We start from the raw sequence: 7,116 nt of genomic DNA, 5'->3' as shown, positions 1-7,116 counted from the left end.
GTGACTAGAAGTGAATAGGAGGCTGCAAGCAGAGCAGACGTCTTCACCCTGAAGGTCTCTCCTTTCCCTCCCTCTCTATCCATCTTATTTTATATTATATCCTCTCTGTATACCTCTCTCTCTCTCTCTCTCTCTCTCTGTGTCTCTCTCTCTGTCTGTCTCCGTGTGTGTGTGTGTCTCTCTCTCTCTATGTCTCTGTGTCTCTCTCTCTGTGTCTGTGTGTGTGTGTCGCGCTGTCTCTCTCTCTGTGTGTCTCTCTCTGTCTCTCTTTCTGTCTCTGTGTCTCTCTCTCTGTCTCTGTATCTCCACCCCCCTCTCTGTCTCCTTTCCCCCTCTGCCCCCCCCCTCTGTCTCCTCCCCCCTCTCTCTCTCTGTTGTAATGCCCGTTAATGAGCATCTCATCAGACGATCAATATAAACAGCTGAAAGTAACACTGCTTACTATCACTATTGTGCTAACAGCATCACTAAATCTCTGTGACCCCTCCTTCTAAATTTTGAATCAGTTCCATTTTGTTGCCCAAGAAAATATAACATCTAAAAACTACCCTTGGAAAGTGTACACTACCGGTTAGGGATGCACCAATACTGGGTATTTTAACAATCTTGTACTCGTTAACCACTTTAGCAGGCCATTTTTGTGCGATACTGCACTGTGTTGCTCTAACTGACTATTGCGCGGTCGTGCGTTGTGTTACCCAAACAAAATTTATGTCCTTTTTCCCCCCACAAATAGAGCTTTCTTTTTGTGGTATTTGATCACCTCTGCAGTTTTTATTTTTTGCACTATAAACAAAAAAAATGTAAATTTAGGAAAAAACACAAAATGTTGAACTTTTTGCTATAAAACAATATCCCCAAAAAATGTATTCATCAGTTTAGGCCGATTATGTATTTTTCTACATATTTTTGGTAAAAAAAAAATAATTGCAATAAGTGTATATTGATTTTTGCGCAAAAGTTATAGCGTCTACAAAATAGGGGATGGTTTTATTAATAATTTATTTATTTTTTTTACTAGTAATGGCGACGATCAGCGATTATTATTTTTTTTTTTTTTATTGTGACTACAACATTATGGCGGACACATCGGACACTTTTGACACTATTTTGGGACCATTGTCATTTATACAGCTATCAGTGCTATAAAAATGCACTGATTACTGTGTAAATGACACTGGCAGGGAAGGGGGTTAAGTGTGTCCTGGGGAGTGATTCTAACTGTGTGGGGGATGGGCTACCAGTGACACAACACTGATCACTGCTCCCGATCACAGGGAGCAGTAGATCACTGTCCTGTTACTTGGCAGAACAGTCAAAGGGGGCTTTCTGGTACAAGGGGGGACTGATGCAAGGGGGGACACTCTAATGTAAGGGGGGCACTCTAAAGCAAGGGGGAACACTCTAATGTAAGGGGGGACACTCTAATGCAAAGGGGGCTCTCTGGTACAAGGGGGGACACTCTGATGCAAGGGGGGACACTCTGATGCAAGGGGGGACACTCTGATGCAAGGGGGGACACTCTGATGCAAAGGGGGCTCTCTGGTGCAAGGGTGGGACACTCTGATGCAAGGGGGGCACTCTGATGTAAGGGGGATTCTCTGATGCAAGGGGGGACACTGAAGGGGAACACTAATGCAAGGGGGATCTCTGATGCAAGGGGGGACACTCTGATGCAAGGGGGACTCTGATGGGGGACACTCTGATGGGGGACACTCTGATGCAAGGGAGACTCTGATGCAAGGGGGACTCTCTGATGCAAGGGGGGCTCTGATGGGGGGACACTGATGTAAGGGGGACTCTAATGCAAGGGGGACACTTAAAATTAAAGTGGGCCGGTCTGGATGAAGTCCAGGGCCAAATTTCTGTCCCAGTCCAGCCCTGGATACAGGAGGTGTCAGAGGCTGCCGGCATGGTACAATGTGTGGGTTAGAGAATGAGGACATCATACTAAAGCTGGTCAGAGACTGCAGACATAGTACAAGAGATAGCCAGAGACTGCAGACATAGTAAAAAAGATGGCCAGAGACTGCAGACATAGTAAAAAAGATGGCCAGAGACTGCAGACATGATACAAGAGATCAATGCAGCCTCGCCGCGCCCACCAATGCAGCCTCGCCGCGCCCACCAATGCAGCCTCGCCACACCCACCAATGCAGCCTTGACGCGCCCACCAATGCAGCCTCTTTGTGCCCACTAATTGCAGCCTCACCGTTTCCTGGATAACACATAGCACTCCCTTCCCTCTGTCCTCCGGCTCTCATATGTCACGCCCCCCCCCCCTAGACCGACTTGTGTGATCGACGGAACACTGGTTCAGTGTTCCATCTAGAAGACTATCACATGAGCTGGTCTAGGGGGGCGGGACCTTGTACACACAGACCCAGCTCAGTGACATACGAGAGCCAGAGGACAGAGGAAGGGAAGCGCTGCAACCGCTGCTCAAAGCAGCCCCAGTCCGACCCTGACTGCAGGTAAGTAAGTGATAAACAGTGTGAAATAAAATAGATGTCCGCTATAGCGTCAACAGAAACAATAATTAAAAAAATTGTAATGTAAAATTCAAGTTAAAGAAAAATCTACGAATTGGTTATCACCTTGAGGAAAATAATATCTAACAAATATCAAAAAAAAAAGCAATTGAATATAAAGTAGAATCAATACAATAAAATTACCCTTCCCAAAATGGCTGCTGGTTTAAAATGGTGGTTACCAGAGTCTCCTAAGATGGTTGCTGTTTACAAGATGGTGTCTGCCTAAAGCGGAACTTCAGTCATTTTGATTTCATCTTTCCATCGATTATATCTTCTGCCCTTGTTGGTCTTACTTTTCAAAGTTAAAACAACATTTTTTTATTTTTTGTCTGCCAGTAAATACCTTATACAGCCCCATTCCTGTTTCTTGTCTGTTAAAAAGCCTAGGCTTATGACATGCACCTCTCTCTCTCTCTCTCTCTCTCTCTCTCTCTCTCTGAGAGAGTGAGAGAGAGAGAGAGAGAGAGAGAGAGAGAGAGAGTGTTTGCCAATAAGGGAGGGGTGATAAGTTATAAGAGGGCCAATGAAAGCTGCAGAGCTAGAGGTGTGTTTCTGTGTAGATCCAGGAAGTGAACAGGCAGCAGCTTCAGCTGCCTACAGTTAAAATGGTTGCAGCCAGACTCAGTGGAGGGAGAATTCTGCAGCATATTTGGGAAGTACAGAGTCATTGTATATTTAAAAAATGCAAAGTGGTTGGAGGGAAGCTTCAGAATGGTAAAGATGTTTTTATTACAAATGATGTGAGCAGACTGCAGTTCCTCTTTAAGGAAGAGCTGCGTCTCGCTTCCTTAAAATTTTAGAGTATTAGGCCCCATACACACCAGAGGATTTATCCGCAGATACGGTCCAGCGGACCGTATCCGCGGATAAATCCTCTCGAGGATTTCAGCAGATTTCTATGCGATGGCGTGTACACACCATCGCATTGAAATCCGCGCTGAAATCCTCTGGCGATGACGTGTCGCGCCGTCGCCGCTATTATGACGCGGCGACGGGCGCGACGCTGTCATATAATGAATTCCACGCATGCGTCAAATCATTACGACGCGTGCGGGGAATCCCTTTGGACGGATGGATCCGGTGAGTCTGTACAGACGAGCGGATCCATCCGTGGGATCCGATTCCAGCAGATAGATATTCTGTGCATGTCGACAAATATTTATCTGCTGGAATTCGGGAAATATCCGCGGATAAATATCCGCCGGAGTGTACACACCATAGAATCTATCCGCAGAAACCCATTCGATGGGATTTATCTGCGGATAGATTCTATCGTGTGTACGGGGCCTAAGGCGTGATGATGAAGTATGAGTGTCAATGAATCTTCATGAGATTGAGTGGGTGTATGAGTTGATTGCTCTTATGGAGTGTATGGGTAATACATGCTGCACTGAGTTGGGGCCAGGAGGAGAGTGGCTGATGATCCCTGGATAAGAGGAGAGTTCAAGGCTATATACACTTTTGAGGCCTGGTGAGTAGAATATCCTAAGGGGCACATCAGTGACAGGATTTTCTGAACACAGCAGGAAAGGATTTTACTATTATTCAGTTTGGATATCAGTGAAGTGAACTGCACCAGTCACCATATGATTGTTTGCTACTATATAAGACTATTTGCAGATTCTCTCAAGGGAATCTTGTGGATGGGGTTTTTGACCGATACTCCGGATCATGTATTATAGCAGATTATGAACTTTTAGTTCAGATGAATTTTAATATTTTTTCAGCGCTGTTAATCTTTCAATTAGACATATTTTTATTTATTCTACACATCATATTTATAATAGCTGCTATTCTGCTTAAATTTATTCTTACCATAGAGCGCTAGGATCAGAATCATTCTTGGATTTTTATCTGTCACAGTACATGTTGGCATTCATGGTTCCCTCAATGAACTGGAGCTCCCCAGTGTCGGCAGCACTCATGCAGCCCCAGACCATGACTCTCCCACCACCATGCTTGACTATAGGCAAGACACGCTTGTCTTTGTACTCATCAGCTGGTTGCCACCACACGCTTGACACCATCTAAACCAAGTAAGTTTATCTTGGTCTCCTCAGAACACAGAACATGGTTCCAGTAATCCATGTCCTTAGTCTGCTTGTCTTCAGCAAACTGTTTGCGGGCTTTCTTATGCATCATCTTTAGAAGAGGCTTCCTTCTGGGATGACAGCCATGCAGACCAATTTGATGTAGTGTGCAGCATATGGTCTGAGCACTGACAGGCTGACCCCCCACCCCTTCAACCTCTGCAGCAATGCTGGCAGCACTCATATGTCTATTTCCCAAAGAAAACCTCTCTGGATATGATGCTGAGCGCGTGCACTCAACTTCTTTTGTGGACCATGGCGAGGCCTGTTCTGAGTGGAACCTGTCCTGGTAAACCCCTGTATGGTCTTGGCCACCGTGCTGCAGCTCAGTTTCAGGGTCTTGACCTAGGCCATCTTTATGAAGAGCAACAATTCTTTTTTTCCGATCCTCAGAGTTCTTTGCCATGAGGTGCCATGTTGAGCTTCAAGTGACCAGTATGCGAGAGTGAAAGCGATGACACCAAATTTAACACACCTGATCCCCATTCACACCTGAGACCTTGTAACACTAACGAGACACATGACAAAGGGAAGGAACAATGGCTAATTGGGCCCAATTTGGACATTTTCACTTAGGGGTGTACTTACTTTTGTTGCCAGCAATTTAGACATTAATGACTGTGTGTTTTTTGAGGACCGCAAATTTACACTGTTATACAAGCTAGATTGGGGGGTATGTGATCGAGAGTCCTAAAAAAGGATACAGCACCTCATCCCAAAATAGATTCAAAGGAGGGGAATTTTTTGGAAGAGTTGGGGGGATTATTGCGGTGCGATGAAGAAAACCAGACAAAGTATGTATGTATATATAAAAATATATAAAAAAGGTTTATTCATTAAATTTTTACAAAATATAGTAATTCAATATACAGATAGTGCATAAATTATTTTGTGGGAGCAAGATCTAGAAATAATTTTTTCGATCAGGTCGACCCTACTAGTTTCGCCTCTTGGCTTCTTCAGGGGAATTAGGACAAGATCGTCTCTCTAGATTACTCTAAAGAGATGAAAAAGAATAAAACAATTTTAACATATGCATACAATATAAGCTCTAAAAGAACTTCGATTATATATGTTCAACAAAACATGTCATGTATATAGAGTACAAACAAAAGTTTGGCTGGGATCTCTGGCGGGGCAAGAGAAACCAAAGTTCATAGGAGCAAATGCACATATATCCACAGCCTGGTAGCAGCCAATGCTGTTCAGCCCATGAGAGGGGGCTGGCAGCAAAATTCCATAGGTAGGAAAAATAAAACCTACCCTAGCTTCATGCACGGCCAGTCAAGGAAAAACCCCCTCAGGGTGGATATTGAAATCCAAGTTCAACTGACAGGACTTAAAAATACAGAAGAAAAAGAATCTATGTTAGAATATGTGTTATTAAATTATGATCTGTTTCAACTAATTAAACAAATCCATAATAGAGTCAATAGGGTTAATATATGTAAAACAGCCATACCTTGAAGCGTAATAAAATCAAGGTGAATACAGGGGAATTAAGTAAGACAATAACATGGGCACTGAAGAGCCTCAATTCATCTGAGAAAAAAAAAAAAAGTGTTTGAATAGATTTAGTATACTTCATAAAGTTAGTGAGAACATGGGTAACTAAATTATTAAGTGTAAACAAGGGATCAACTTACATGGAGTATTTAACTAGATGAACAGTCTGAGTGCAAGCAAACATCAGCTGGTGATAGAAAGTCAAAGGATAGTCGTTTGCAGCAAAAATCAAGGACCAGTCAATTGCAGCTGAAAAGTCCACAGATAATCTCCTTTAAAAAGGGTAGAAAATGAATGAAAATAAATGAAAAAGTGAAGGTTTAGCCATAAGTATTCAAACCTTACACAGAGGAGACAATAGTGAGGAGAGTGAATGGTTGCAGGATGGAAACTTACCTATCTTTAAGAGGAATAAAGACATCTGTCAGTACCCTGTTGGTAGCAGACAGATAATGATCATATCATGCTATACAAGCTATACACTCACTACTTTACTCTGTAGCAAAGTGTCATTTCTTCAGTGTTGACACATGAAAAGATATAATAAAATATTGACAAATGTGAAGGGTGTACTCACTTTTGGGAGATACTCTATATGTCCTATACAACAATAATAGGTATACTTAAAGCTATTTTTACTTCTAATATGCTCTAAATCAAAATAATATATTTTATAACAGAATTCCTATTGTGCCAGCATTCACTGAAATCATGACTATATTTATGACATGGAATATAATATACAGTGGAACCTCGGATTGCGAGTAACGTGGTTAATGAGCGTTTCGCAATACGAGCACTGTATTTTTAAAAATCGTAACTCGTTTTTTCCAGTGTGCAGTACCACATTTGGTCTGAGTTGGGGGGGCGCCGGAACCAATCTCAGCCGTTCGGAAATGCATGGAAAGGCCAGAGGACAGCTCGGCTGACCTCCTGCAAACCTCGGGAACAGAGTTTTTCCAAGGTTTGCCGAGGTGTTCTCTGGC

At 43.0% G+C, this 7,116-nt stretch overlaps 1 long non-coding RNA gene across 1 annotated transcript; it reads right to left on the bottom strand.

Moving 5' to 3' along the window:
- Positions 1-5,519: 5,519 nt before the first annotated feature.
- LOC120944836 lies at positions 5,520-6,592 on the bottom strand. The gene is made up of 5 exons (XR_005750495.1): positions 6,527-6,592; positions 6,271-6,402; positions 6,087-6,166; positions 5,888-5,962; positions 5,520-5,621 (listed from the first exon to the last, which is right to left on the bottom strand). It is a non-coding gene; the product is annotated as an uncharacterized LOC120944836 (long non-coding RNA).
- Positions 6,593-7,116: the final 524 nt, after the last annotated feature.

The sequence above is a fragment of the Rana temporaria genome, chromosome 7 (genome assembly GCF_905171775.1).
Source record: "Rana temporaria chromosome 7, aRanTem1.1, whole genome shotgun sequence".
Classification (NCBI taxonomy): domain Eukaryota; kingdom Metazoa; phylum Chordata; class Amphibia; order Anura; family Ranidae; genus Rana; species Rana temporaria.
The sequence above is the reverse complement of the archived record's forward strand: the minus strand, read 5'-3'. Positions and strand labels throughout refer to the sequence as shown.